Source organism: Rhinoderma darwinii, chromosome 1, assembly GCF_050947455.1.
Source record: "Rhinoderma darwinii isolate aRhiDar2 chromosome 1, aRhiDar2.hap1, whole genome shotgun sequence".
Classification (NCBI taxonomy): Eukaryota; Metazoa; Chordata; class Amphibia; order Anura; family Rhinodermatidae; genus Rhinoderma; species Rhinoderma darwinii.
The window spans coordinates 275,303,750-275,328,558 of record NC_134687.1 but is presented as its reverse complement, the minus strand read 5'-3'; the positions used below and the strand labels follow the sequence as shown (position 1 = coordinate 275,328,558).

The window sequence follows — 24,809 nt, the reverse complement described above, 5'->3', positions numbered from 1 at the left end:
AAAGCTTTTAATGTCAATGGCCATTCTAAGCTGAATGTGCCTGCTCTCGTCAGATCGCAGAAGTTACACAGCTTAAGGCCTCGCTAGTACCAGTGTGGGAGACTGTCTGGGAATCCGTGGTGCGGTTAACTTTTTATTATGTCGTTTAGATTTTGTTTCACAATAGATTAAATAGGACTATGGATTAAATCATTTAACGTCAATGGCCATTCTAAGCTGAATGTGCCTGCTCTCGTCAGGTCGCAGAAGTTACACAGCTTAAGGCCTCGCTAGTACCAGTGTGGGAGACTGTCTGGGAATCCGTGGTGCGGTTGAATTTTTTTTATGTCGTTTAGATTTTGTTTCACAATCGATTAAAAAGGACTATGGATTACAGCATTTAATGTCAATGGCCATTCTAAGCTGAATGTCCCTGCTCTCGTCAGATCGCAGAAGTTACACAGCTTAATGCCTCGCTAGTACCAGTGTGGGAGACTGTCTGGGAATCCGTGGTGCGGCTGACTTTTTATTATGTCGTTTAGATTTTGTTTCACAATCGATTAAAAAGGACTATGGATTAAAGCATTTAATGTCAATGGCCATTCTAAGCTGAATGTGCCTGCTCTCGTCAGATCGCAGAAGTTACACAGTTTAAGTCCTCGCTAGTACCAGTGTGGGAGACTGTCTGGGAATCCGTGGTGCGGTTGACTTTTTATTATGTCGTTTAGATTTTGTTTCACAATAGATTAAATAGGACTATGGATTAAATCATTTAACGTCAATGGCCATTCTAAGCTGAATGTGCCTGCTCTCGTCAGAACGCAGAAGTTACACAGCTTAAGGCCTCGCTAGTACCAGTGTGGGAGACTGTCTGGGAATCCGTGGTGCGGTTGAATTTTTATTATGTCGTTTAGATTTTGTTTCACAATCGATTAAAAAGTACTATGGATTAAAGCATTTAATGTCAATGGCCATTCTAAGCTGAATGTCCCTGCTCTCGTCAGATCGCAGAAGTTACAAAGCTTAAGGCCTCGCTAGTACCAGTGTGGGAGACTGTCTGGGAATCGGTGGTGCGGTTGACTTTTTATTATGTTGTTTCGATTTTGTTTCACAATAGATTAAATAGGACTATGGATTAAAGCTTTTAATGTCAATGGCCATTCTAAGCTGAATGTGCCTGCTCTCGTCAGATCGCAGAAGTTACACAGCTTAAGTCCTCGCTAGTACCAGTGTGGGAGACTGTCTGGGAATCCGTGGTGCTGTTGACTTTTTATTATGTCGTTTAGATTTTGTTTCACAATCGATTAAAAAGGACTATGGATTAAAGCATTTAATGTCAATGGCCATTCTAAGCTGGATGTGCCTGCTCTCGTTAGAACGCAGAAGTTACACAGCTTAACGCCTCGCTAGTACCAGTGTGGGAGACTGTCTGGGAATCCGTGGTGCGATTGACTTTTTATTATGTCGTTTAGATTTTGTTTCACAATAGATTAAATAGGACTATGGATTAAAACATTTAACGTCAATGGCCATTCTAAGCTGAATGTGCCTGCTCTCGTCAGATCGCAGAAGTTACACAGCTTAAGGCCTCGCTAGTACCATTGTGGGAGACTGTCTGGGAATCCGTGGTGCGGTTGAATTTTTATTATGTCGTTTAGATTTTGTTTCACAATCGATTAAAAAGGACTATGGATTAAAGCATTTAATGTCAATGGCCATTCTAAGCTGAATGTCCCTGCTCTCGTCAGATCGCAGAAGTTACACAGCTTAAGGCCTCGCTAGTACCAGTGTGGGAGACTGTCTGGGAATCCGTGGTGCGGTTGACTTTTTATTATGTCGTTTAGATTTTGTTTCACAATCGATTAAAAAGGACTATGGATTAAAGCATTTAATGTCAATGGCCATTCTAAGCTGAATGTGCCTGCTCTCGTCAGATCGCAGAAGTTACACAGCTTAAGCCCTCGCTAGTACCAGTGTGGGAGACTGTCTGGGAATCCGTGGTGCGGTTGAATTTTTATTATGTCGTTTAGATTTTGTTTCACAATCGATTAAAAAGGACTATGGATTAAAGCTTTTAATGTCAATGGCCATTCTAAGCTGAATGTGCCTGCTCTCGTCAGATCGCAGAAGTTACACAGCTTAAGGCCTCGCTAGTACCAGTGTGGGAGACTGTCTGGGAATCCGTGGTGCGGTTAACTTTTTATTATGTCGTTTAGATTTTGTTTCACAATAGATTAAATAGGACTATGGATTAAATCATTTAACGTCAATGGCCATTCTAAGCTGAATGTGCCTGCTCTCGTCAGGTCGCAGAAGTTACACAGCTTAAGGCCTCGCTAGTACCAGTGTGGGAGACTGTCTGGGAATCCGTGGTGCGGTTGAATTTTTTTTATGTCGTTTAGATTTTGTTTCACAATCGATTAAAAAGGACTATGGATTACAGCATTTAATGTCAATGGCCATTCTAAGCTGAATGTCCCTGCTCTCGTCAGATCGCAGAAGTTACACAGCTTAATGCCTCGCTAGTACCAGTGTGGGAGACTGTCTGGGAATCCGTGGTGCGGCTGACTTTTTATTATGTCGTTTAGATTTTGTTTCACAATCGATTAAAAAGGACTATGGATTAAAGCATTTAATGTCAATGGCCATTCTAAGCTGAATGTGCCTGCTCTCGTCAGATCGCAGAAGTTACACAGCTTAAGGCCTCGCTAGTACCACTGTGGGAGACTGTCTGGGAATCCGTGATGCGGTTGAATTTTTATTATGTCGTTTAGATTTTGTTTCACAATCGATTAAAAAGGACTATGGATTAAAGCATTTAATGTCAATGGCCATTCTAAGCTGAATGTCCCTGCTCTCGTCGGATCGCAGAAGTTACACAGCTTAAGGCCTCGCTAGTAACAGTGTGGGAGACTGTCTGGGAATCCGTGGTGCGGTTGACTTTTTATTATGCTGTTTAGATTTTGTTTCACAATCGATTAAATAGGACTATGGATTAAGTCTTTTAATGTCAAAGGCCATTCTAAGCTGAATGTGCTTCCTCTCGTCAGATCGCAGAAGTTACACAGCTTAAGGCCTCGCTAGTACCAGTGTGGGAGACTGTCTGGGAAACCGTGGTGCGGGAGACTTTTTATTATGTCGTTTAGATTTTGTTTCACAATCGATTAAAAAGGACTATGGATTAAAGCATTTAATGTCAATGGCCATTCTAAGCTGGATGTGCCTGCTCTCGTTAAATCGCAGAAGTTACACAGCTTAACGCCTCGCTAGTACCAGTGTGGGAGACTGTCTGGGAATCCGTGGTGCAGTTGACTTTTTATTATGTCGTTTAGATTTTGTTTCACAATAGATTAAATAGGACTATGGATTAAAGCATTTAACGTCAATGGCCATTCTAAGCTGAATGTGCCTGCTCTCGTCAGATCGCAGAAGTTACACAGCTTAAGGCCTCGCTAGTACCAGTGTGGGAGACTGTCTGGGAATCAGTGGTGCGGTTCACTTTTTATTATGTCGTTTAGATTTTGTTTCACAATCGATTAAAAAGGACTATGGATTAAAGTATTTAATGTCAATGGCCATTCTAAGCTGAATGTGCCTGCTTTTGTCAGATCGCAGAAGTTACACAGCTTAAGGCCTCGCTAGTACCAGTGTGGGAGACTGTCTGGGAATCCGTGGTGCGGTTGACTTTTTATTATGTCGTTTAGATTTTGTTTCACAATAGATTAAATAGGACTATGGATTAAAGCATTTAACGTCAATGGCCATTCTAAGCTGAATGTGCCTGCTCTTGTCAGAACGCAGAAGTTACACAGCTTAAGGCCTCGCTAGTACCAGTGTGGGAGACTGTCTGGGAATCCGTGGTGCGGTTGAATTTTTATTATGTCGTTTAGATTTTGTTTCACATTCGATTAAAAAGGACTATGGATTAAAGCATTTAATGTCAATGGCCATTCTAAGCTGAATGTCCCTGCTCTCGTCAGATCGCAGAAGTTACACAGCTTAAGTCCTCGCTAGTACCAGTGTGGGAGACTGTCTGGGAATCCGTGGTGCGGTTGACTTTTTATTATGTCGTTTAGATTTTGTTTCACAATAGATTAAATAGGACTATGGATTAAAGCATTTAACGTCAATGGCCATTCTAAGCTGAATGTGCCTGCTCTCGTCAGTTCGCAGAAGTTACACAGCTTAAGGCCTCGCTAGTACCAGTGTGGGAGACTGTCTGGGAATCCGTGGTGCGGTTGACTTTTTATTATGCCGTTTAGATTTTGTTTCACAATCGATTAAAAAGGACTATGGATTAAAGTATTTAATGTCAATGGCCATTCTAAGCTGAATGTGCCTGCTTTCGTCAGGTCGCAGAAGTTACACAGCTTAAGGCCTCGCTAGTACCAGTGTGGGAGACTGTCTGGGAATCCGTGGTGCGGTTGACTTTTTATTATGTCGTTTAGATTTTGTTTCACAATCGATTAAAAAGGACTATGGATTAAAGTATTTAATGTCAATGGCCATTCTAAGCTGAATGTGCCTGCTTTCGTCAGATCGCAGAAGTTACACAGCTTAAGGCCTCGCTAGTACCAGTGTGGGAGACTGTCTGGGACTCCGTGGTACGGTTGACTTTTTATTATGTTGTTTAGATTTTGTTTCACAATAGATTAAATAGGACTATGGATTAAGGCTTTTAATGTCAATGGCCATTCTAAGCTGAATGTGCCTGCTCTCGTCAGATCGCAGAAGTTACACAGCTTAAGGCCTCACTAGTACCAGTGTGGGAGACTGTCTGGGAATCCGTGGTGTGGTTGACTTTTTATTATGTTGTTTAGATTTTGTTTCACAATCGATTAAAAAGGACTATGGATTAAAGCATTTAATGTCAATGGCCATTCTAAGCTGAATGTGCCTGCTCTCGTTAGATCGCAGAAGTTACGCAGCTTAATGCCTCGCTAGTACCAGTGTGGGAGACTGTCTGGGAATCCGTGGTGCGGTTGACTTTTTATTATGTTGTTTAGATTTTGTTTCACAATAGATTAAATAGGACTATGGATTAAAGCATTTAAAGTCAATGGCCATTCCAAGCTGAATGTGCCTGCTCTCGTCTGATCGCAGAAGTTACACAGCTTAAGGCCCCGCTAGTACCAGTGTGGGAGACTATCTGGGAATCCGTGGTGCGGTTGACCTTTTATTATGTCGTTTAGATTTTGTTTCATAATCGATTAAAAAGGACTATGGATTAAAGCATTTAATGTCAATGGCCATTCTAAGCTGAATGTGCCTGCTCTCGTCAGATCGCAGAAGTTACACAGCTTAAGGCCTCGCTAGTACCAGTGTGGGAGAATGTCTGGGAATCAGTGGTGCAGTTGACTTTTTATTATGTTGTTTAGATTTTGTTTCACAATCGATTAAAAAGGACTATGGATTAAAGCATTTAAAGTCAATGGCCATTCTAAGCTGAATGTGCCTGCTCTCGTCAGATTGCAGAAGTTACACAGCTTAAGGCCTCACTAGTACCAGTGTGGGAGACTGTCTGGGAATCCGTGGTGCGGTTGACTTTTTATTATGTCGTTTAGATTTTGTTTCACAATAGATTAAATAGGACTATGGATTAAAGCATTTAACGTCAATGGCCATTCTAAGCTGAATGTGCCTGCTCTCGTCAGATCGCAGAAGTAACACAGCTTAAGGCCTCGCTAGTACCGGTGTGGGAGACTGTCTGGGAATCCGTGGTGCGGTTGAGTTTTTATTATGTCGTTTAGATTTTGTTTCACAATCGATTAAAAAGGACTATGGATTAAAGCATTTAATGTCAATGGCCATTCTAAGCTGAATGTCCCTGCTCTCGTCAGATCGCAGAAGTTACACAGCTTAAGGGCTCGCTAGTACCAGTGTGGGAGACTGTCTGGGAATCCGTGGTGCGGTTGACTTTTTATTATGTCGTTTAGATTTTGTTTCACAATCGATTAAAAAGGACTATGGATTAAAGCATTTAATGTCAATGGCCATTCTAAGCTGAATGTCCCTGCTCTCGTCAGATCGCAGAAGTTACACAGCTTAAGTCATCGCTAGTACCAGTGTGGGAGACTGTCTGGGAATCCGTGGTGCGGTTGACTTTTTATTATGTCGTTTAGATTTTGTTTCACAATAGATTAAATAGGACTATGGATTAAAGCATTTAACGTCAATGGCCATTCTAAGCTGAATGTGCCTGCTCTCGTCAGATCGCAGAAGTTACACAGCTTAAGGCCTCGCTAGTACCAGTGTGGGAGACTGTCTGGGAATCCGTGGTGCGGTTGACTTTTTATTATGTCGTTTAGATTTTGTTTCACAATAGATTAAATAGGACTATGGATTAAAGCATTTAACGTCAATGGCCATTCTAAGCTGAATGTGCCTGCTCTTGTAAGAACGCAGAAGTTACACAGCTTAAGCCCTCGCTAGTACCAGTGTGGGAGACTGTCTGGGAATCCGTGGTGCGGTTGACTTTTTATTATGTTGTTTAGATTTTGTTTCACAATCGATTAAAAAGGACTATGGATTAAAGCATTTAATGTCAATGGCCATTCTAAGCTGAATGTGCCTGCTCTCGTTAGATCGCAGAAGTTACGCAGCTTAATGCCTCGCTAGTACCAGTGTGGGAGACTGTCTGGGAATCCGTGGTGCGGTTGACTTTTTATTATGTTGTTTAGATTTTGTTTCACAATAGATTAAATAGGACTATGGATTAAAGCATTTAAAGTCAATGGCCATTCCAAGCTGAATGTGCCTGCTCTCGTCAGATCGCAGAAGTTACACAGCTTAAGGTCTCGCTAGTACCAGTGTGGGAGACTGTCTGGGAATCCGTGGTGCGGTTGAATTTTTATTATGTCGTTTAGATTTTGTTTCACAATCGATTAAAAAGGACTATGGATTAAAGCATTTAATGGCAATGGCCATTCTAAGATGAATGTCCCTGCTCTCGTCAGATCGCAGAAGTTACACAGCTTAAGGCCCCGCTAGTACCAGTGTGGGAGACTATCTGGGAATCCGTGGTGCGGTTGACTTTTTATAATGTCGTTTAGATTTTGTTTCATAATCGATTAAAAAGGACTATGGATTAAAGCATTTAATGTCAATGGCCATTCTAAGCTGAATGTGCCTGCTCTCGTCAGATCGCAGAAGTTACACAGCTTAAGGCCTCGCTAGTACCAGTGTGGGAGAATGTCTGGGAATCAGTGGTGCAGTTGACTTTTTATTATGTTGTTTAGATTTTGTTTCACAATCGATTAAAAAGGACTATGGATTAAAGCATTTAATGTCAATGGCCATTCTAAGCTGGATGTGCCTGCTCTCGTTAAATCGCAGAAGTTACACAGCTTAACGCCTCGCTAGTACCAGTGTGGGAGACTGTCTGGGAATCCGTGGTGCAGTTGACTTTTTATTATGTCGTTTAGATTTTGTTTCACAATAGATTAAATAGGACTATGGATTAAAGCATTTAACGTCAATGGCCATTCTAAGCTGAATGTGCCTGCTCTCGTCAGATCGCAGAAGTTACACAGCTTAAGGCCTCGCTAGTACCAGTGTGGGAGACTGTCTGGGAATCAGTGGTGCGGTTCACTTTTTATTATGTCGTTTAGATTTTGTTTCACAATCGATTAAAAAGGACTATGGATTAAAGTATTTAATGTCAATGGCCATTCTAAGCTGAATGTGCCTGCTTTTGTCAGATCGCAGAAGTTACACAGCTTAAGGCCTCGCTAGTACCAGTGTGGGAGACTGTCTGGGAATCCGTGGTGCGGTTGACTTTTTATTATGTCGTTTAGATTTTGTTTCACAATAGATTAAATAGGACTATGGATTAAAGCATTTAACGTCAATGGCCATTCTAAGCTGAATGTGCCTGCTCTTGTCAGAACGCAGAAGTTACACAGCTTAAGGCCTCGCTAGTACCAGTGTGGGAGACTGTCTGGGAATCCGTGGTGCGGTTGAATTTTTATTATGTCGTTTAGATTTTGTTTCACATTCGATTAAAAAGGACTATGGATTAAAGCATTTAATGTCAATGGCCATTCTAAGCTGAATGTCCCTGCTCTCGTCAGATCGCAGAAGTTACACAGTTTAAGTCCTCGCTAGTACCAGTGTGGGAGACTGTCTGGGAATCCGTGGTGCGGTTGACTTTTTATTATGTCGTTTAGATTTTGTTTCACAATAGATTAAATAGGACTATGGATTAAAGCATTTAACGTCAATGGCCATTCTAAGCTGAATGTGCCTGCTCTCGTCAGTTCGCAGAAGTTACACAGCTTAAGGCCTCGCTAGTACCAGTGTGGGAGACTGTCTGGGAATCCGTGGTGCGGTTGACTTTTTATCATGCCGTTTAGATTTTGTTTCACAATCGATTAAAAAGGACTATGGATTAAAGTATTTAATGTCAATGGCCATTCTAAGCTGAATGTGCCTGCTTTCGTCAGGTCGCAGAAGTTACACAGCTTAAGGCCTCGCTAGTACCAGTGTGGGAGACTGTCTGGGAATCCGTGGTGCGGTTGACTTTTTATTATGTCGTTTAGATTTTGTTTCACAATCGATTAAAAAGGACTATGGATTAAAGTATTTAATGTCAATGGCCATTCTAAGCTGAATGTGCCTGCTTTCGTCAGATCGCAGAAGTTACACAGCTTAAGGCCTCGCTAGTACCAGTGTGGGAGACTGTCTGGGAATCCGTGGTGCGGTTGACTTTTTATTATGTCGTTTAGATTTTGTTTCACAATAGATTAAATAGGACTATGGATTAAAGCATTTAACGTCAATGGCCATTCTAAGCTGAATGTGCCTGCTCTTGTCAGAACGCAGAAGTTACACAGCTTAAGGCCTCGCTAGTACCAGTGTGGGAGACTGTCTGGGACTTCGTGGTGAGGTTGAATTTTTATTATGTCGTTTAGATTTTGTTTCACAATCGATTAAAAAGGACTATGGATTAAAGCATTTAATGTCAATGGCCATTCTAAGGTGAATGTCCCTGCTCTCGTCAGATCGCAGAAGTTACACAGCTTAAGGCCTCGCTAGTACCAGTGTGGGAGACTGTCTGGGAATCCGTGGTACGGTTGACTTTTTATTATGTTGTTTAGATTTTGTTTCACAATAGATTAAATAGGACTATGGATTAAGGCTTTTAATGTCAATGGCCATTCTAAGCTGAATGTGCCTGCTCTCGTCAGATCGCAGAAGTTACACAGCTTAAGGCCTCGCTAGTACCAGTGTGGGAGACTGTCTGGGAATCCGTGGTGCGGTTGACTTTTTATTATGTCGTTTAGATTTTGTTTCACAATCGATTAAAAAGGACTATGGATTAAAGCATTTAATGTCAATGGCCATTCTAAGCTGAATGTCCCTGCTCTCGTCAGATCGCAGAAGTTGCACAGCTTAAGGCCTCGCTAGTACCAGTGTGGGAGACTGTCTGGGAATCCGTGGTGCGGTTGACTTTTTATTATGTCGTTTAGATTTTGTTTCACAATCGATTAAAAAGGACTTTGGATTAAAGCATTTAATGTCAGTGGCCATTCTAAGCTGAATGTGCCTGCTCTCGTCAGATCGCAGAAGTTACACAGCTTAAGGCCTCGCTAGTACCAGTGTGGGAGACTGTCTGGGAATCCGTGGTGCGGTTGACTTTTTATTATGTTGTTTAGATTTTGTTTCACAATAGATTAAATAGGACTATGGATTAAGGCTTTTAATGTCAATGGCCATTCTAAGCTGAATGTGCCTGCTCTCGTCAGATCGCAGAAGTTACACAGCTTAAGGCCTCACTAGTACCAGTGTGGGAGACTGTCTGGGAATCCGTGGTGCGGTTGACTTTTTATTATGTTGTTTAGATTTTGTTTCACAATCGATTAAAAAGGACTATGGATTAAAGCATTTAATGTCAATGGCCATTCTAAGCTGAATGTGCCTGCTCTCGTTAGATCGCAGAAGTTACGCAGCTTAATGCCTCGCTAGTACCAGTGTGGGAGACTGTCTGGGAATCCGTGGTGCGGTTGACTTTTTATTATGTTGTTTAGATTTTGTTTCACAATAGATTAAATAGGACTATGGATTAAAGCATTTAAAGTCAATGGCCATTCCAAGCTGAATGTGCCTGCTCTCGTCTGATCGCAGAAGTTACACAGCTTAAGGCCCCGCTAGTACCAGTGTGGGAGACTATCTGGGAATCCGTGGTGCGGTTGACTTTTTATTATGTCGTTTAGATTTTGTTTCATAATCGATTAAAAAGGACTATGGATTAACGCATTTAATGTCAATGGCCATTCTAAGCTGAATGTGCCTGCTCTCGTCAGATCGCAGAAGTTACACAGCTTAAGGCCTCGCTAGTACCAGTGTGGGAGAATGTCTGGGAATCAGTGGTGCAGTTGACTTTTTATTATGTTGTTTAGATTTTGTTTCACAATCGATTAAAAAGGACTATGGATTAAAGCATTTAAAGTCAATGGCCATTCTAAGCTGAATGTGCCTGCTCTCGTCAGATTGCAGAAGTTACACAGCTTAAGGCCTCACTAGTACCAGTGTGGGAGACTGTCTGGGAATCCGTGGTGCGGTTGACTTTTTATTATGTCGTTTAGATTTTGTTTCACAATAGATTAAATAGGACTATGGATTAAAGCATTTAACGTCAATGGCCATTCTAAGCTGAATGTGCCTGCTCTCGTCAGATCGCAGAAGTAACACAGCTTAAGGCCTCGCTAGTACCGGTGTGGGAGACTGTCTGGGAATCCGTGGTGCGGTTGAGTTTTTATTATGTCGTTTAGATTTTGTTTCACAATCGATTAAAAAGGACTATGGATTAAAGCATTTAATGTCAATGGCCATTCTAAGCTGAATGTCCCTGCTCTCGTCAGATCGCAGAAGTTACACAGCTTAAGGGCTCGCTAGTACCAGTGTGGGAGACTGTCTGGGAATCCGTGGTGCGGTTGACTTTTTATTATGTCGTTTAGATTTTGTTTCACAATCGATTAAAAAGGACTATGGATTAAAGCATTTAATGTCAATGGCCATTCTAAGCTGAATGTCCCTGCTCTCGTCAGATCGCAGAAGTTACGCAGCTTAAGTCATCGCTAGCACCAGTGTGGGAGACTGTCTGGGAATCCGTGGTGCGGTTGACTTTTTATTATGTCGTTTAGATTTTGTTTCACAATAGATTAAATAGGACTATGGATTAAAGCATTTAACGTCAATGGCCATTCTAAGCTGAATGTGCCTGCTCTCGTCAGATCGCAGAAGTTACACAGCTTAAGGCCTCGCTAGTACCAGTGTGGGAGACTGTCTGGGAATCCGTGGTGCGGTTGACTTTTTATTATGTCGTTTAGATTTTGTTTCACAATAGATTAAATAGGACTATGGATTAAAGCATTTAACGTCAATGGCCATTCTAAGCTGAATGTGCCTGCTCTTGTAAGAACGCAGAAGTTACACAGCTTAAGCCCTCGCTAGTACCAGTGTGGGAGACTGTCTGGGAATCCGTGGTGCGGTTGACTTTTTATTATGTTGTTTAGATTTTGTTTCACAATCGATTAAAAAGGACTATGGATTAAAGCATTTAATGTCAATGGCCATTCTAAGCTGAATGTGCCTGCTCTCGTTAGATCGCAGAAGTTACGCAGCTTAATGCCTCGCTAGTACCAGTGTGGGAGACTGTCTGGGAATCCGTGGTGCGGTTGACTTTTTATTATGTTGTTTAGATTTTGTTTCACAATAGATTAAATAGGACTATGGATTAAAGCATTTAAAGTCAATGGCCATTCCAAGCTGAATGTGCCTGCTCTCGTCAGATCGCAGAAGTTACACAGCTTAAGGTCTCGCTAGTACCAGTGTGGGAGACTGTCTGGGAATCCGTGGTGCGGTTGAATTTTTATTATGTCGTTTAGATTTTGTTTCACAATCGATTAAAAAGGACTATGGATTAAAGCATTTAATGTCAATGGCCATTCTAAGATGAATGTCCCTGCTCTCGTCAGATCGCAGAAGTTACACAGCTTAAGGCCTCGCTAGTACCAGTGTGGGAGAATGTCTGGGAATCAGTGGTGCGGTTGACTTTTTATTATGTCGTTTAGATTTTGTTTCACAATCGATTAAAAAGGACTATGGATTAAAGCATTTAATGTCAATGGCCATTCTAAGCTGAATGTCCCTGCTCTCGTCAGATCGCAGAAGTTACACAGCTTAAGGCCTCGCTAGTACCAGTGTGGGAGACTGTCTGGGAATCCGTGGTGCGGTTGACTTTTTATTATGTCGTTTAGATTTTGTTTCACAATCGATTAAAAAGGACTATGGATTAAAGCATTTAATGTCAATGGCCATTCTAAGCTGAATGTCCCTGCTCTCGTCAGATCGCAGAAGTTACACAGCTTAAGTCCTCGCTAGTACCAGTGTGGGAGACTGTCTGGGAATCCGTGGTGCGGTTGACTTTTTATTATGTCGTTTAGAAAATGTTTCACAATAGATTAAATAGGACTATGGATTAAAGCATTTAACGTCAATGGCCATTCTAAGCTGAATGTGCCTGCTCTCGTCAGATCGCAGAAGTTACACAGCTTAAGGCCTCGCTAGTACCAGTGTGGGAGACTGTCTGGGAATCCGTGGTGCGGTTGACTTTTTATTATGTCGTTTAGATTTTGTTTCACAATAGATTAAATAGGACTATGGATTAAAGCATTTAACGTCAATGGCCATTCTAAGCTGAATGTGCCTGCTCTTGTAAGAACGCAGAAGTGACACAGCTTAAGCCCTCGCTAGTACCAGTGTGGGAGACTGTCTGTGAATCCGTGGTGCGGTTGAATTTTTATTATGTCGTTTAGATTTTGTTTCACAATCGATTAAAAAGGACTATGGATTAAAGCATTTAATGTCAATGGCCATTCTAAGCTGAATGTCCCTGCTCTCGTCAGATCGCAGAAGTTACACAGCTTAAGGCCTCGCTAGTACCAGTGTGGGAGACTGTCTGGGAATCCGTGGTACGGTTGACTTTTTATTATGTTGTTTAGATTTTGTTTCACAATAGATTAAATAGGACTATGGATTAAAGCTTTTAATGTCAATGGCCATTCTAAGCTGAATGTGCCTGCTCTCGTCAGATCGCAGAAGTTACACAGCTTAAGGCCTCGCTAGTACCTGTGTGGGAGACTGTCTGGGAATCCGTGGTGCGGTTGACTTTTTATTATGTCGTTTAGATTTTGTTTCACAATCGATTAAAAAGGACTATGGATTAAAGCATTTAATGTCAATGGCCATTCTAAGCTGAATGTCCCTGCTCTCGTCAGATCGCAGAAGTTACACTGCTTAAGGCCTCGCTAGTACCAGTGTGGGAGACTGTCTGGGAATCCGTGGTGCGGTTGACTTTTTATTATGTCGTTTAGATTTTGTTTCACAATCGATTAAAAAGGACTTTGGATTAAAGCATTTAATGTCAGTGGCCATTCTAAGCTGAATGTCCCTGCTCTCGTCAGATCGCAGAAGTTACACAGCATAAGGCCTCGCTAGTACCAGTGTGGGAGACTGTCTGGGAATCCGTGGTGCGGTTGACTTTTTATTATGTTGTTTAGATTTTGTTTCACAATAGATTAAATAGGACTATGGATTAAGGCTTTTAATGTCAATGGCCATTCTAAGCTGAATGTGCCTGCTCTCGGCAGATCGCAGAAGTTACACAGCTTAAGGCCTCGCTAGTACCAGTGTGGGAGACTGTCTGGGAATCCGTGGTGCGGTTGCCTTTTTATTATGTTGTTTAGATTTTGTTTCACAATCGATTAAATAGGACTATGGATTAAAGCATTTAACGTCAATGGCCATTCTAAGCTGAATGTGCCTGCTCTCGTCAGATCGCAGAAGTTACACAGCTTAAGGCCTCGCTAGTACCAGTGTGGGAGACTGTCTGGGAATCAGTGGTGCGGTTCACTTTTTATTATGTCGTTTAGATTTTGTTTCACAATCGATTAAAAAGGACTATGGATTAAGGCTTTTAATGTCAATGGCCATTCTAAGCTGAATGTGCCTGCTCTCGTCAGATCGCAGAAGTTACACAGCTTAAGGCCTCGCTAGTACCAGTGTGGGAGACTGTCTGGGAATCCGTGGTGCGGTTGACTTTTTATTATGTCGTTTAGATTTTGTTTCACAATCGATTAAAAAGGACTATGGATTAAAGCTTTTAATGTCAATGGCCATTCTAAGCTGAATGTCCCTGCTCTCGTCAGATCGCAGAAGTTACACAGCTTAAGGCCTCGCTAGTACCAGTGTGGGAGACTGTCTGGGAATCCGTGGTGCGGTTGACTTTTTATTATGTCGTTTAGATTTTGTTTCACAATCGATTAAAAAGGACTTTGGATTAAAGCATTTAATGTCAGTGGCCATTCTAAGCTGAATGTGCCTGCTCTCGTCAGATCGCAGAAGTTACACAGCTTAAGGCCTCGCTAGTACCAGTGTGGGAGACTGTCTGGGAATCCGTGGTGCGGTTAACTTTTTATTATGTTGTTTAGATTTTGTTTCACAATAGATTAAATAGGACTATGGATTAAGGCTTTTAATGTCAATGGCCATTCTAAGCTGAATGTGCCTGCCCTCGTCAGATCTCAGAAGTTACACGGCTTAAGCCCTCGCTAGTATCAGTGTGGGAGACTGTCTGGGAATCCGTGGTGCGTTTGACTTTTTATTATGTAGTTTAGATTTTGTTTCACAATCGATTAAAAAGGACTATGGATTAAAGCATTTAATGTCAATGGCCATTCTAAGCTGAATGTGCCTGCTCTCGTCAGATCGCAGAAGTTACACAGCTTAAGGCCTCGCTAGTACCAGTGTGGGAGACTGTCTGGGAATCCGTGGTGCGGTTGCCTTTTTATTATGTCGTTTAGATTTTGTTTCACAATCGATTAAAAAGGACTATGGATTAAAGCATTTAATGTTAATGGCCATTCTAAGCTGAATGTGCCTGCTCTCGTTAGATCGCAGAAGTTACACAGCTTAACGCCTCGCTAGTACCAGTGTGGGAGACTGTCTGGGAATCCGTGGTGCGGTTGACTTTTTATTATGTCGTTTAGATTTTGTTTCACAATAGATTAAATAGGACTATGGATTAAAGCATTTAACGTCAATGGCCATTCTAAGCTGAATGTGCCTGCTCTCGTCCGAACGCAGAAGTTACACAGCTTAAGGCCTCGCTAGTACCAGTGTGGGAGACTGTCTGGGAATCCGTGGTGCAGTTGACTTTTAATTATGTTGTTTAGATTTTGTTTCACAATCGATTAAAAAGGACTATGGATTAAAGCATATATTGTCCAATGCCATTCTAAGCTGAATGTGCCTGCTCTCGTTAGATCGCAGAAGTTACACAGCTTAAGACCTCGCTAGTACCAGTGTGGGAGACTGTCTGGGAATCCGTGGTGCGGTTGCCTTTTTATTATGTCGTTTAGATTTTGTTTCACAATCGATTAAAAAGGACTATGGATTAAAGCATTTAATGTGAATGGCCATTCTAAGCTGAATGTTCCTGCTCTCATCAGATTGCAGCAGTTACACAGCATAAGGCCTCGCTAGTACCAGGTCGGGAGGCTGTCTGGGAATGCATGGTGGGGTTGCCATTTAATTATCTCATTTAGATTTTGTTTCACAATCGATTAAAAAGGACTATGGATTAAAGCATTTATTGTCAATGGCCATTCTAAGCTGAATGTGCCTGCTCTCATCAGATCGCAGAAGTTACACAGCTTAAGGCCTCACTTGTACCGGTGTGGGAAACTGTCTGGGAATCCGTGGTGCTGTTGACTTTTTATTATGTCATTTAGATTTTGTTTCACAATCGATTAAAATGGACTATGGATTAAAGCATTTAATGTCAATGGCCATTTTAAGCTGAATGTCCCTGCTCTCGTCAGATCTCAGTAGTTACACGGCTTAAGGCCTCGCTAGTACCAGTGTGGGAGACTGTCTGGGAATCCGTGGTACGGTTGACTTTTTATTATGTCGTTTAGATTATGTTTCACATTCGATTAAATAGGACTATGGATTAAAGCATTTAATGTCAATGGCCATTCTAAGCTGAATGTTCCTGCTCTCGTCAGTTCGCAGAAGTTATACAGCTTAAGGCCTCGCTAGTACCAGTGTGGGAGACTGTCTGGGATTACATGGTGCGGTTGACTTTTTATTATGTCGTTTAGATTATGTTTCACATTCGATTAAAAAGGACTATGGATTAAAGCATTTAATGGCAATGGCCATTCTAAGCTGAATGTGCCTGCTCTCGTCAGTTCGCAGAAGTTACACAGCTTAAGGCCTCGTTAGTACCAGTGTGGGAGACTGTCTGGGAATACGTGGTGCGGTTGACTTTTTATTATGTCGTTTAGATTTTGTTTCACAATCGATTAAAAAGGACTATGGATTAAAGCACATATTGTCCATGGTCATTCAAAGCTGAATGTGCCTGCTCTCGTCAGATCGCAGAAGTTACACAGCTTAAGGCCTCGCTAGTACTAGTGTGGGAGACTGTCTGGGAATCCGTGGTGCGGTTGAATTTTTATTATGTCGTTTAGATTTTTTTTCACAATAGATTAAATAGGACTATGGATTAAAGCATTTAACGTCAATGGCCATTCTAAGCTGAATGTGCCTGCTCTCGTCCGAACGCAGAAGTTACACAGCTTAAGGCCTCGCTAGTACCAGTGTGGTAGACTGTCTGGGAATCCGTGGTGTGGTTGACTTTTTATTATGTTGTTTAGATTTTGTTTCACAATAGATTAAATAGGACTATGGATTAAGGCTTTTAATGTCAATGGCCATTCTAAGCTGAATGTGCCTGCTCTCGTCAGATCGCAGAAGTTAAAACAGCTTAAGGCCTCGCTAGTACCAGTGTGGGAGACTGTCTGGGAATCCGTGGTGCGGTTGACTTTTTATTATGTCGTTTAGATTTTGTTTCACAATCGATTAAAAAGGACTATGGATTAAAGCATTAGATGTCAATGGCCATTCTAAGCTGAATGTGCCTGCTCTCGTCAGATTGCAGAAGTTACACAGCTTAAGGCATTACTAGAACCAGTGTGGGAGACTGTCTGGGAATCCGTGGTGCAGTTGACATATTGTTATGTCGTTTAGATTTTGTTTCATAATCGATTAAAAAGGACTATGGATTAAAAAATGTAATGTTAATGGCCATTCTATGCTGAATGTGCATTCTCTCGTCAGATCACAGAAGTTACACAGCTTAAGGGCTTGGCAGTACCTGTGTGGGAGACTGTCTGGGAATCCGTGGTGCGGTTGACTTTTTATTATGTCAGTTAGATTTTGTTTCACAATCGATTAAAAAGGACTATGGATTAAAACATTTAATGTTAATGGCCATTCTAAGCTGAATGTACCTGCTCTCGTCAGATTGCAGAAGTTACACAGCTTAAGGCCTCGCTAGTAGCAGTGTGGGAGACTGTCTGGGAATCCGTGGTGTGGTTGACTTTTTATTATGTCATTTAGATTTTGTTTCACAATCGATTAAAAGGAACTATGGATTAAAGCAATTAATGTCAATGGCCATTCTAAGCTGAATGTGCCTGCTCTCATCAGATGGCAGAAGTTACACAGCTTAAGGCCTCGCTGGTACCAGTGTGGGAGACTGTCTGGGAATCCGTGGTGCGTTTGACTTTTTATTATGTTGTTTTGATTTTGTTTCACATTCGATTAAAAAGGACTATGGATTAAAGCATTTAATGTCAATGGCCATTCTAAGCTGAATGTGCCTGCTCTCGTCAGTTCGCAGAAGTTACACAGCTTAAGGCCTCGCTAGTACTAGTGTGGGAGACTGTCTGGGAATACGTGGTGCGGTTGCCTTTTTATTATGTCGTTTAGATTTTGTTTTACAATCGATTAAAAAGAACTATGTATTAAAGCATTTAATGGCAATGGCCATTCTAAGCTGAATGTGCCTGCTCTCGTCAGATCGCAGAAGTTACACAGTGTGGGAGACTGTCTGGGAATCCGTGGTGCGGCTGTCTTTTAATTATGTTGTTTAGATTTTGTTTCACAATCGATTAAAAAGGACTATGGATTAAAGCATTTATTGTCAATGGCCATTCTAAGCTAAATGTGCCTGCTCTCGTCAGAGCACAGCAGTTACACAGCTTAAGTCCTCGCTAGTACCAGTGTGGGAGACTGTCTGGGAATCCGTGGTGCGGTTGACTTTTTATTATGTCGTTTAGATTTTGTTTCACATTCGATTAAAAAGGACTATGGATTAAAACATTTAATGTCAATGGCTATTCTAAGCTGAATGTGCCTGCTCTTGTCAGATCGCAGAACTTACACAGCTTAAGGCCTCGCTAGTGCCAGTGTGGGAGACTGTCTGGGAATCCGTGGTGTAGTTGCCTTTTTATTATGTCGTTTAGATTTTGTTTCACAATCAATTAAAAAGGACTATGGTTTAAAGCATTTAATGTCAATGGCCATTCTAAGCTGAATGTGCCTGCTCTCGTCAAATTACACAGCTTAAGACCTCGCTAGTACCATTGTGGGAGACTGTCTGGGAATCCGTGGTGCGGTTGCCTTTTTATTATGTCGTTTAGATTTTGTTTCACAATCGATTAAAAAGGACTATGGATTAAAGCATTTAATGTGAATGGCCATTCTAAGCTGAATGTTCCTGCTCTCATCAGATTGCAGCAGTTACACAGCATAAGGCCTCGCTAGTACCAGGTCGGGAGGCTGTCTGGGAATGCATGGTGGGGTTGCCATTTAATTATCTCATTTAGATTTTGTTTCACAATCGATTAAAAAGGACTATGGATTAAAGCATTTATTGTCAATGGCCATTCTAAGCTGAATGTGCCTGCTCTCATCAGATCGCAGAAGTTACACAGCTTAAGGCCTCACTTGTACCGGTGTGGGAAACTGTCTGGGAATCCGTGGTGCTGTTGACTTTTTATTATGTCATTTAGATTTTGTTTCACAATCGATTAAAATGGACTATGGATTAAAGCATTTAATGTCAATGGCCATTTTAAGCTGAATGTCCCTGCTCTCGTCAGATCTCAGTAGTTACACGGCTTAAGGCCTCGCTAGTACCAGTGTGGGAGACTGTCTGGGAATCCGTGGTACGGTTGACTTTTTATTATGTCGTTTAGATTATGTTTCACATTCGATTAAATAGGACTATGGATTAAAGCATTTAATGTCAATGGCCATTCTAAGCTGAATGTTCCTGCTCTCGTCAGTTCGCAGAAGTTATACAGCTTAAGGCCTCGCTAGTACCAGTGTGGGAGACTGTCTGGGATTACATGGTGCGGTTGACTTTTTATTATGTCGTTTAGATTATGTTTCACATTCGATTAAAAAGGACTATGGATTAAAGCACATATTGTCCATGGTCATTCAAAGCTGAATGTGCCTGCTCTCGTCAGATCGCAGAAGTTACACAGCTTAAGGCCTCGCTAGTACTAGTGTGGGAGACTGTCTGGGAATCCGTGGTGTTGTTGACTTTTTATTATGTCGTTTAGATTATGTTTCACAATAGATTAAAAAGGACTTTGGATTAAAGCATTTAATGTCAATGGCCATTCTAAGCTGAATGTTCTTGCTCTCGTCAGATCGCAGAAGTTACACAGCTTAAGGCCACGCTAGTACCAGTGTGGGAGACTGTCTGGGAATCCGTGGTGCGGTTGCCTTTTTATTATGTCGTTTAGATTTTGTTTAACATTCGATTAAAAAGGACTATGGATTAAAGCATTTAATGTCTATGGCCATTCTAAGCTGAATGTGCCTGCTATCATCAGATCGCAGAAGTTACACAGCTTAAGGCCTCGCTAGTACCAGTGTGGGAGACTGTCTGGGAATCCGTGGTGTGGTTGACTTTATACTATGTCGTTTAGATTATGTATCACATTCGATTAAATAGGACTATGGATTAAAGCATTTAATGTCAATGGCCATTCTAAGCTGAATGTGCCTGCTCTTGTCAGTTCGCAGAAGTTACACAGCTTAAGGCCTCGCTAGTACTAGTGTGGGAGACTGTCTGGGATTACGTGGTGCGGTTGACTTTTTATTATGTAGTTTAGATTTTGTTTCACAATCGATTAAAAAGGACTATGGATTAAAGCATTTAATGTCAATGGCCATTCTAAGCTGAATGTGCCTGCTCTCGGCAGAAATTACACAGCTTATAGCCTCGCTAGTACCAGTGTGGGAAACTGTCTGGGAATCCGTGGTGCGGTTGCCTTTTAATTATGTCGTTTAGATTTTGTTTCACAATCGAGTAAAAAGAACTATGGATTAAAGCGTTTAATGTCAATGGTTATTCTAAGCTGAATATGCCTGCTCTCGTCAGATCGCAGAAGTTACACAGCTAAAGGCATTGCTAGTACCAGTGTTGTGAACTGTCTGGGAATCCGTTGTGTGGTTTACTTGTTATTATGTCGTTTAGATTATGTTTCACATTCGATTAAAAAGGACTATGGATTAAAGCATTTAATGTCTATGGACAATCGAAGCTGAATGTACCTGCACTCATCAGTTCGCAGAAGTTACACAGCTTAAGACCTTGCTAGTACCAGAGTGGGAGAATGTGTGGGAATCCGTGGTGCGGTTGATTTTTTATTATGTCGTTTAGATTTTGTTTCACAATCGATTAAAAAGGACTATGGATTAAAGCATCTGATGTCAATTGCCATTCTAAGCTGAATGTGCCTGCTCTTAGCAGATCGCAGAAGTTAGACAGCTTAAGGCCTCGCTAGTACCAGTTTGGGAGACTGTCTTGGAATCCGTGGTGCGGTTGCCTTTTTATTATGTCGGTTAGATTTTGTTTCACAATCGATTAAAAAGGACTATGGATTAAAGCATTTGATGTCAATGGCCATTCTAAGCTGACTGTACCTGCTCTCGTCAGATCGCAGAAGTTACACAGCTTAAGGTCTAACTAGTACCAGTGTGGGAGACTGTCTGTAAATCCGTGGTGCGGTTGACTTTTATTATGTGGTTTAGATTTTGTTTCACAATCGATTAAAAAGGACTATGGATTAAAGCGTTTAATGTAAATGGCCATTCTAAGCTGAATGTGCCTGCTCTTGTCAGTTTGCAGAAGTTACACAGCTTAAGGCCTTGCTAGTACTAGTGTGGGAGACTGTCAGGGAATACGTGGTGCGGTTACCTTTTTATTATGTCATTTAGATTTTGTTTCACAATCGATTAAAAAGGACTATGGATTAAAGCATTTAATGTGAATGGCCATTCTAAGCTGAATGTGCCTGCTCTAGTCAGATCGCAGAAGTTACACAGCTTAAGGCCTCGCTAGTACTAGTGTGGGAGACTGTCTGGGATTACGTGGTGCGGTTGACTTTTTATTATGTAGTTTAGATTTTGTTTCACAATCGATTAAAAAGGACTATGGATTAAAGCATTTAATGTCAATGGCCATTCAAAGCTGAATGTGCCTGCTCTAGTCAGATCGCAGAAGTTACACAGCTTAAGGCCTCGCTAGTACCAGTGTGGGAGACTGTCTGGGAATCCGTGGTGCAGTTGACTTTTAATTATGTTGTTTAGATTTTGTTTCACAATCGATTAAAAAGGACTATGGATTAAAGCATATATTGTCCAATGCCATTCTAAGCTGAATGTGCCTTCTCTCGTCAGATCGCAGAAGTTACACAGCTTAAGGCCTCGCTAGTACCAGTGTGGGAGACTGTCTGGGAAGCCGTGGTGTGGTTGACTTTTTATTATGTCGTTTCGATTTTGTTTAACATTCGATTAAAAAGGACTATGGATTAAAGCACTTAATGTCAAAGGCCATTCTAAGCTGAATGTGCCTGCTCTCGTCAGATCTCAGAAGTTACACGGCTTAAGCCCTCGCTAGTATCAGTGTGGGAGACTGTCTGGGAATCCGTGGTGCGGTTGACTTTTTATTATGTCGTTTAGATTTTGTTTCACATTCGATTAAAAAGTACTATGGATTAAAGCATTAAATGTCAATGGCCATTCTAAGATGAATGTGCCTGCTCTCGTCAGATCGCAGAAGTTAGACAGCTTAAGGCCTTGCTAGTACCAGTGTGGGAGACTGTCTGGGAATCCGTGGTGCGGTTGACTTTTTATTATGTTGTTTAGATTTTGTTTCACATTCGATTAAAAAGTACTATGATTAAATCATTAAATGTCAATGGCCATTCTAAGATGAATGTGCCTGCTATCGTCAGATCGCAGAAATTACACAGCTTAAGTCCTCGCTAGTACCAGTGTGGGAGACTGTCTGGGAATCCGTGGTGCGGTTGACTTTATATTACGTCGTTTAGATTTTGTTTCACATTCGATTAAAAAGGACTATGGATTAAAGCATCTGATGTCAATGGCCATTCTAAGCTGACTGTACCTGCTCTTGTCAGATCGCAGAACTTACACAGCTTAAGGCCTTGCTAGTACCAGTGTGGCAGACTGTCTAGGAATACGTGGTGTGGTTGCCTTTTAATTATGTCGTTTAGATTTTGTTTAACATTCGATTAAAAAGGACTATGGATTAAAACACTTAATGTCAAAGGCCATTCTAAGCTGAATGTGCCTGCTCTCGTCAGATCGCAGAAGTTACAGAGCTTAAGGCCTCGCTAGTACCAGTGTGGGAGACTGTCTGGGAATCCGTGGTGCGGTTGACTTTTTATTATGTCATTTAGATTTTGTTTCACAATTGATTAAAATGGACTATGGATTAAAGCTTTTAATGTCAATGGCCATTTTAAGCTGAATGTGCCTGCTCTCGTCAGATCTCAAAAGTTACACGGCTTAAGGCCTCGCTAGTATCAGTGTGGGAGACTGTCTGGGAATCCGTGGTGCGGTTGCCTTTTTATTATGTCGTTTAGATTTTGTTTCACAATCGATTAAAAAGAACTATGGATTAAAGCCTTTAATGTCAATGGCAATTCTAAGCTGAATGTGCCTGCTCTCATCAGATCGCTGAAGTTACACAGCTTAAGGCCTCGCTAGTACCAGTGTGGGAGACTGTCTGGGAATCCGTGGTGCGGTTGACTTTTTATTATGTCGTTTAGATTATGTTTCACATTCGATTAAATAGGACTATGGATTAAAGCGTTTGTTGTCAATGGCCATTCTAAGCTGAATGTCCCTGCTCTCGTCAGATCACAGAAGTTAGACAGCTTAAGGCCTCGCTAGTACCAGTGTGGGAGACTGTCTGGGAATCCGTGGTGTGGTTGATGTTTTATTATGTCATTTAGATTATGTTTCACAATAGATTAAAAAGGACTATGGATTAAAGCATTTAATGTCAATGGCCATTCTAAGCTGAATGTGCCTGCTCTCGTCAGATCGCAGAAATTACACAGCTTAAGGCCTCACTAGTACCAGTGTGGGAGACTGTCTGGGAACCCGTGGTGCGGTTGAGTTTTATTATGTCGTTTAGGTTTTGTTTCACAATCGATTAAAAAGGACTATGGATTAAAGCATTTAATGTCAATGGCCATTCTAGGCTGAATGTGCCTGCTCTCGTCAGATCGAAGAAGTTACACAGCTTAAGGCCTCGCTAGTACCAGTGTCGGAGACTGTATGGGAATCCGTGGTGCAGTTGACTTTTTATTATGTCGTTTAGATTTTGTTTCACAATCGTTTAAAAAGGACTATGGATTAAAGCATTTAATGTCAATGGCAATTCTAAGTTGAATATGACTGCTCTCGTCAAGTTACACAGCTTAAGGCCTCACTAGTACCAGTGTGGAAGACTGGCTGGGAATCAGTGGTGCGGTTGACTTTTTATTATGTCGTTTTGATTTTGTTTCACAATCGATTAAAAAGGACTATTGATTAAAGCATTTAATGTAAATGGCCTTCTAAGCTGAATGTGCCTGCTCTCGTCAGAGCGCAGAAAATACACACCTTAAGGCCTCGCTAGTACTAGTGTGGGAGACTGTCTGGGAATCCGTGGTGCGGTTGACTTTTTATTAAGTCGTTTAGATTTTGTTTCACATTCGATTAAAAAGTACTATGGATTAAAGCATTAAATATCAATGGCCATTCTAAGATGAATGTGCCTGCTCTCGTCAGATCGCAGACGTTACACAGCTTAAGGCCTCGCTAGTACCTGTGTGGGAGACTGTCCGGGAATCCGTGGTGCGGTTGACTTATTATTATGTCGTTTAGATTTTGTTTCACAATCGATTAAAAAGGACTATGGATTAAAGCATTTAATGTCAATGGCCATTCTAAACTGAATGTGCCAGCCTTGTCAGATTGCAGAAGTTACACAGCTTAAGGACTTGCTAGTACCAGTGTGGGAGACTGTCTGGGAATCCGTGGTGCGGTTGACTTTTTATTATGTCGTTTAGATTTTGTTTCACAATCGATTAAAAAGTACTATGGATTAAAGCATTAAAGCATTAAAGCATTAAAGCATTAAATGTCAATGGCCATTCTAAGATGAATTTGCCTGCTCTTGTCAGATCGCAGAAGTTACACAGCTTAAGGCCTCGCTAGTAACAGTGTGGGAGACTGTCTGGGAATACGTGGTACGGTTGACTTTAGATTTTGTTTCACAATCGATTAAAAAGGACTATGGATTAAAGTATTTAACCCCTTAAGGACGCAGCCTAGTTTGGGCCTTAAGGCTCAGAGCCCATTTTTCAAATCTGACATATTTCACTTTATGTGGTAATAACGTCGGAATGCTTAAACCTATCCAAGCGATTCTGAGATTGTTTTCTCGTGACACTTTGGGCTTCATGTTCGTGGTAAAATTTGGTCGATATATTCAGTCTTTATTTGTGAAAAATTGCAAAATTTAGAGAAAATTTACAAAAAATAGAATTTTTCAGAATTTAAATGCATCTGCTTGAAAAACAGACGGTTATACCACCCAA

The 24,809-nt window shown here is 41.4% G+C and overlaps 93 pseudogenes; all 93 read left to right on the top strand.

Annotated features, from left to right (window-relative positions):
* The first annotated feature begins 12 nt into the window (after positions 1-12).
* On the top strand, positions 13-131 carry LOC142736433 (5S ribosomal RNA; annotated as a pseudogene).
* Positions 132-198: 67 nt separating this feature from the next.
* On the top strand, positions 199-317 carry LOC142672070 (5S ribosomal RNA; annotated as a pseudogene).
* Positions 318-384: 67 nt separating this feature from the next.
* On the top strand, positions 385-503 carry LOC142707408 (5S ribosomal RNA; annotated as a pseudogene).
* A 67-nt stretch (positions 504-570) lies between these two features.
* LOC142666352 (5S ribosomal RNA) lies at positions 571-689 on the top strand (annotated as a pseudogene).
* Positions 690-756: 67 nt separating this feature from the next.
* LOC142735474 (5S ribosomal RNA) lies at positions 757-875 on the top strand (annotated as a pseudogene).
* Positions 876-942: 67 nt separating this feature from the next.
* Positions 943-1,061, top strand: LOC142695081 (5S ribosomal RNA; annotated as a pseudogene).
* Positions 1,062-1,128: 67 nt separating this feature from the next.
* LOC142737503 (5S ribosomal RNA) lies at positions 1,129-1,247 on the top strand (annotated as a pseudogene).
* Positions 1,248-1,314: 67 nt separating this feature from the next.
* Positions 1,315-1,433, top strand: LOC142670511 (5S ribosomal RNA; annotated as a pseudogene).
* A 67-nt stretch (positions 1,434-1,500) lies between these two features.
* LOC142737488 (5S ribosomal RNA) lies at positions 1,501-1,619 on the top strand (annotated as a pseudogene).
* Positions 1,620-1,686: 67 nt separating this feature from the next.
* LOC142728455 (5S ribosomal RNA) lies at positions 1,687-1,805 on the top strand (annotated as a pseudogene).
* Positions 1,806-1,872: 67 nt separating this feature from the next.
* Positions 1,873-1,991, top strand: LOC142689776 (5S ribosomal RNA; annotated as a pseudogene).
* A 67-nt stretch (positions 1,992-2,058) lies between these two features.
* Positions 2,059-2,177, top strand: LOC142736424 (5S ribosomal RNA; annotated as a pseudogene).
* Positions 2,178-2,244: 67 nt separating this feature from the next.
* Positions 2,245-2,363, top strand: LOC142672037 (5S ribosomal RNA; annotated as a pseudogene).
* A 67-nt stretch (positions 2,364-2,430) lies between these two features.
* On the top strand, positions 2,431-2,549 carry LOC142707331 (5S ribosomal RNA; annotated as a pseudogene).
* Positions 2,550-2,616: 67 nt separating this feature from the next.
* On the top strand, positions 2,617-2,735 carry LOC142700280 (5S ribosomal RNA; annotated as a pseudogene).
* A 67-nt stretch (positions 2,736-2,802) lies between these two features.
* Positions 2,803-2,921, top strand: LOC142688669 (5S ribosomal RNA; annotated as a pseudogene).
* Positions 2,922-3,360: 439 nt separating this feature from the next.
* Positions 3,361-3,479, top strand: LOC142679020 (5S ribosomal RNA; annotated as a pseudogene).
* A 67-nt stretch (positions 3,480-3,546) lies between these two features.
* Positions 3,547-3,665, top strand: LOC142676586 (5S ribosomal RNA; annotated as a pseudogene).
* Positions 3,666-3,732: 67 nt separating this feature from the next.
* On the top strand, positions 3,733-3,851 carry LOC142671760 (5S ribosomal RNA; annotated as a pseudogene).
* A 67-nt stretch (positions 3,852-3,918) lies between these two features.
* On the top strand, positions 3,919-4,037 carry LOC142738157 (5S ribosomal RNA; annotated as a pseudogene).
* A 67-nt stretch (positions 4,038-4,104) lies between these two features.
* On the top strand, positions 4,105-4,223 carry LOC142736793 (5S ribosomal RNA; annotated as a pseudogene).
* Positions 4,224-4,290: 67 nt separating this feature from the next.
* LOC142666211 (5S ribosomal RNA) lies at positions 4,291-4,409 on the top strand (annotated as a pseudogene).
* A 67-nt stretch (positions 4,410-4,476) lies between these two features.
* Positions 4,477-4,595, top strand: LOC142711427 (5S ribosomal RNA; annotated as a pseudogene).
* A 67-nt stretch (positions 4,596-4,662) lies between these two features.
* Positions 4,663-4,781, top strand: LOC142736028 (5S ribosomal RNA; annotated as a pseudogene).
* A 67-nt stretch (positions 4,782-4,848) lies between these two features.
* LOC142738117 (5S ribosomal RNA) lies at positions 4,849-4,967 on the top strand (annotated as a pseudogene).
* A 67-nt stretch (positions 4,968-5,034) lies between these two features.
* Positions 5,035-5,153, top strand: LOC142736071 (5S ribosomal RNA; annotated as a pseudogene).
* A 67-nt stretch (positions 5,154-5,220) lies between these two features.
* LOC142694219 (5S ribosomal RNA) lies at positions 5,221-5,339 on the top strand (annotated as a pseudogene).
* Positions 5,340-5,406: 67 nt separating this feature from the next.
* Positions 5,407-5,525, top strand: LOC142737528 (5S ribosomal RNA; annotated as a pseudogene).
* A 67-nt stretch (positions 5,526-5,592) lies between these two features.
* LOC142674961 (5S ribosomal RNA) lies at positions 5,593-5,711 on the top strand (annotated as a pseudogene).
* Positions 5,712-5,778: 67 nt separating this feature from the next.
* On the top strand, positions 5,779-5,897 carry LOC142687666 (5S ribosomal RNA; annotated as a pseudogene).
* Positions 5,898-5,964: 67 nt separating this feature from the next.
* LOC142700269 (5S ribosomal RNA) lies at positions 5,965-6,083 on the top strand (annotated as a pseudogene).
* Positions 6,084-6,150: 67 nt separating this feature from the next.
* On the top strand, positions 6,151-6,269 carry LOC142715054 (5S ribosomal RNA; annotated as a pseudogene).
* Positions 6,270-6,336: 67 nt separating this feature from the next.
* LOC142699299 (5S ribosomal RNA) lies at positions 6,337-6,455 on the top strand (annotated as a pseudogene).
* Positions 6,456-6,522: 67 nt separating this feature from the next.
* Positions 6,523-6,641, top strand: LOC142738116 (5S ribosomal RNA; annotated as a pseudogene).
* Positions 6,642-6,708: 67 nt separating this feature from the next.
* LOC142701977 (5S ribosomal RNA) lies at positions 6,709-6,827 on the top strand (annotated as a pseudogene).
* Positions 6,828-6,894: 67 nt separating this feature from the next.
* Positions 6,895-7,013, top strand: LOC142691118 (5S ribosomal RNA; annotated as a pseudogene).
* A 67-nt stretch (positions 7,014-7,080) lies between these two features.
* Positions 7,081-7,199, top strand: LOC142694196 (5S ribosomal RNA; annotated as a pseudogene).
* Positions 7,200-7,452: 253 nt separating this feature from the next.
* Positions 7,453-7,571, top strand: LOC142679009 (5S ribosomal RNA; annotated as a pseudogene).
* A 67-nt stretch (positions 7,572-7,638) lies between these two features.
* LOC142676564 (5S ribosomal RNA) lies at positions 7,639-7,757 on the top strand (annotated as a pseudogene).
* A 67-nt stretch (positions 7,758-7,824) lies between these two features.
* Positions 7,825-7,943, top strand: LOC142671749 (5S ribosomal RNA; annotated as a pseudogene).
* A 67-nt stretch (positions 7,944-8,010) lies between these two features.
* LOC142676961 (5S ribosomal RNA) lies at positions 8,011-8,129 on the top strand (annotated as a pseudogene).
* Positions 8,130-8,196: 67 nt separating this feature from the next.
* On the top strand, positions 8,197-8,315 carry LOC142736792 (5S ribosomal RNA; annotated as a pseudogene).
* Positions 8,316-8,382: 67 nt separating this feature from the next.
* LOC142666216 (5S ribosomal RNA) lies at positions 8,383-8,501 on the top strand (annotated as a pseudogene).
* Positions 8,502-8,568: 67 nt separating this feature from the next.
* On the top strand, positions 8,569-8,687 carry LOC142735905 (5S ribosomal RNA; annotated as a pseudogene).
* Positions 8,688-8,940: 253 nt separating this feature from the next.
* LOC142689062 (5S ribosomal RNA) lies at positions 8,941-9,059 on the top strand (annotated as a pseudogene).
* Positions 9,060-9,126: 67 nt separating this feature from the next.
* LOC142715042 (5S ribosomal RNA) lies at positions 9,127-9,245 on the top strand (annotated as a pseudogene).
* A 67-nt stretch (positions 9,246-9,312) lies between these two features.
* On the top strand, positions 9,313-9,431 carry LOC142669815 (5S ribosomal RNA; annotated as a pseudogene).
* A 67-nt stretch (positions 9,432-9,498) lies between these two features.
* LOC142731174 (5S ribosomal RNA) lies at positions 9,499-9,617 on the top strand (annotated as a pseudogene).
* Positions 9,618-9,684: 67 nt separating this feature from the next.
* Positions 9,685-9,803, top strand: LOC142723483 (5S ribosomal RNA; annotated as a pseudogene).
* A 67-nt stretch (positions 9,804-9,870) lies between these two features.
* Positions 9,871-9,989, top strand: LOC142738115 (5S ribosomal RNA; annotated as a pseudogene).
* A 67-nt stretch (positions 9,990-10,056) lies between these two features.
* Positions 10,057-10,175, top strand: LOC142736715 (5S ribosomal RNA; annotated as a pseudogene).
* Positions 10,176-10,242: 67 nt separating this feature from the next.
* LOC142694185 (5S ribosomal RNA) lies at positions 10,243-10,361 on the top strand (annotated as a pseudogene).
* A 67-nt stretch (positions 10,362-10,428) lies between these two features.
* LOC142737526 (5S ribosomal RNA) lies at positions 10,429-10,547 on the top strand (annotated as a pseudogene).
* Positions 10,548-10,614: 67 nt separating this feature from the next.
* LOC142674950 (5S ribosomal RNA) lies at positions 10,615-10,733 on the top strand (annotated as a pseudogene).
* A 67-nt stretch (positions 10,734-10,800) lies between these two features.
* LOC142687677 (5S ribosomal RNA) lies at positions 10,801-10,919 on the top strand (annotated as a pseudogene).
* Positions 10,920-11,172: 253 nt separating this feature from the next.
* Positions 11,173-11,291, top strand: LOC142715031 (5S ribosomal RNA; annotated as a pseudogene).
* A 67-nt stretch (positions 11,292-11,358) lies between these two features.
* Positions 11,359-11,477, top strand: LOC142699277 (5S ribosomal RNA; annotated as a pseudogene).
* A 67-nt stretch (positions 11,478-11,544) lies between these two features.
* On the top strand, positions 11,545-11,663 carry LOC142738114 (5S ribosomal RNA; annotated as a pseudogene).
* Positions 11,664-11,730: 67 nt separating this feature from the next.
* LOC142701966 (5S ribosomal RNA) lies at positions 11,731-11,849 on the top strand (annotated as a pseudogene).
* Positions 11,850-12,102: 253 nt separating this feature from the next.
* Positions 12,103-12,221, top strand: LOC142728444 (5S ribosomal RNA; annotated as a pseudogene).
* A 67-nt stretch (positions 12,222-12,288) lies between these two features.
* LOC142738155 (5S ribosomal RNA) lies at positions 12,289-12,407 on the top strand (annotated as a pseudogene).
* A 67-nt stretch (positions 12,408-12,474) lies between these two features.
* Positions 12,475-12,593, top strand: LOC142715020 (5S ribosomal RNA; annotated as a pseudogene).
* Positions 12,594-12,846: 253 nt separating this feature from the next.
* On the top strand, positions 12,847-12,965 carry LOC142737088 (5S ribosomal RNA; annotated as a pseudogene).
* Positions 12,966-13,032: 67 nt separating this feature from the next.
* Positions 13,033-13,151, top strand: LOC142717252 (5S ribosomal RNA; annotated as a pseudogene).
* Positions 13,152-13,218: 67 nt separating this feature from the next.
* Positions 13,219-13,337, top strand: LOC142737421 (5S ribosomal RNA; annotated as a pseudogene).
* A 67-nt stretch (positions 13,338-13,404) lies between these two features.
* Positions 13,405-13,523, top strand: LOC142681717 (5S ribosomal RNA; annotated as a pseudogene).
* A 67-nt stretch (positions 13,524-13,590) lies between these two features.
* Positions 13,591-13,709, top strand: LOC142678610 (5S ribosomal RNA; annotated as a pseudogene).
* Positions 13,710-13,776: 67 nt separating this feature from the next.
* LOC142678986 (5S ribosomal RNA) lies at positions 13,777-13,895 on the top strand (annotated as a pseudogene).
* Positions 13,896-13,962: 67 nt separating this feature from the next.
* Positions 13,963-14,081, top strand: LOC142738203 (5S ribosomal RNA; annotated as a pseudogene).
* A 67-nt stretch (positions 14,082-14,148) lies between these two features.
* Positions 14,149-14,267, top strand: LOC142728424 (5S ribosomal RNA; annotated as a pseudogene).
* A 67-nt stretch (positions 14,268-14,334) lies between these two features.
* Positions 14,335-14,453, top strand: LOC142738403 (5S ribosomal RNA; annotated as a pseudogene).
* Positions 14,454-14,706: 253 nt separating this feature from the next.
* LOC142735666 (5S ribosomal RNA) lies at positions 14,707-14,825 on the top strand (annotated as a pseudogene).
* A 67-nt stretch (positions 14,826-14,892) lies between these two features.
* LOC142695225 (5S ribosomal RNA) lies at positions 14,893-15,011 on the top strand (annotated as a pseudogene).
* Positions 15,012-15,078: 67 nt separating this feature from the next.
* On the top strand, positions 15,079-15,197 carry LOC142716742 (5S ribosomal RNA; annotated as a pseudogene).
* Positions 15,198-15,636: 439 nt separating this feature from the next.
* Positions 15,637-15,755, top strand: LOC142716588 (5S ribosomal RNA; annotated as a pseudogene).
* A 439-nt stretch (positions 15,756-16,194) lies between these two features.
* On the top strand, positions 16,195-16,313 carry LOC142738242 (5S ribosomal RNA; annotated as a pseudogene).
* Positions 16,314-16,380: 67 nt separating this feature from the next.
* On the top strand, positions 16,381-16,499 carry LOC142711516 (5S ribosomal RNA; annotated as a pseudogene).
* Positions 16,500-16,566: 67 nt separating this feature from the next.
* LOC142736412 (5S ribosomal RNA) lies at positions 16,567-16,685 on the top strand (annotated as a pseudogene).
* A 67-nt stretch (positions 16,686-16,752) lies between these two features.
* Positions 16,753-16,872, top strand: LOC142717430 (5S ribosomal RNA; annotated as a pseudogene).
* A 439-nt stretch (positions 16,873-17,311) lies between these two features.
* On the top strand, positions 17,312-17,430 carry LOC142694163 (5S ribosomal RNA; annotated as a pseudogene).
* Positions 17,431-17,497: 67 nt separating this feature from the next.
* LOC142703367 (5S ribosomal RNA) lies at positions 17,498-17,616 on the top strand (annotated as a pseudogene).
* A 67-nt stretch (positions 17,617-17,683) lies between these two features.
* Positions 17,684-17,802, top strand: LOC142737849 (5S ribosomal RNA; annotated as a pseudogene).
* Positions 17,803-18,768: 966 nt separating this feature from the next.
* LOC142716577 (5S ribosomal RNA) lies at positions 18,769-18,887 on the top strand (annotated as a pseudogene).
* Positions 18,888-19,326: 439 nt separating this feature from the next.
* Positions 19,327-19,445, top strand: LOC142667903 (5S ribosomal RNA; annotated as a pseudogene).
* Positions 19,446-19,512: 67 nt separating this feature from the next.
* On the top strand, positions 19,513-19,631 carry LOC142737418 (5S ribosomal RNA; annotated as a pseudogene).
* Positions 19,632-19,698: 67 nt separating this feature from the next.
* On the top strand, positions 19,699-19,817 carry LOC142699399 (5S ribosomal RNA; annotated as a pseudogene).
* A 1,547-nt stretch (positions 19,818-21,364) lies between these two features.
* On the top strand, positions 21,365-21,483 carry LOC142696975 (5S ribosomal RNA; annotated as a pseudogene).
* A 439-nt stretch (positions 21,484-21,922) lies between these two features.
* On the top strand, positions 21,923-22,041 carry LOC142665587 (5S ribosomal RNA; annotated as a pseudogene).
* A 438-nt stretch (positions 22,042-22,479) lies between these two features.
* Positions 22,480-22,598, top strand: LOC142696120 (5S ribosomal RNA; annotated as a pseudogene).
* A 253-nt stretch (positions 22,599-22,851) lies between these two features.
* LOC142737273 (5S ribosomal RNA) lies at positions 22,852-22,970 on the top strand (annotated as a pseudogene).
* Positions 22,971-23,037: 67 nt separating this feature from the next.
* LOC142707297 (5S ribosomal RNA) lies at positions 23,038-23,156 on the top strand (annotated as a pseudogene).
* A 67-nt stretch (positions 23,157-23,223) lies between these two features.
* Positions 23,224-23,342, top strand: LOC142738161 (5S ribosomal RNA; annotated as a pseudogene).
* Positions 23,343-23,956: 614 nt separating this feature from the next.
* Positions 23,957-24,075, top strand: LOC142712127 (5S ribosomal RNA; annotated as a pseudogene).
* Positions 24,076-24,809: the final 734 nt, after the last annotated feature.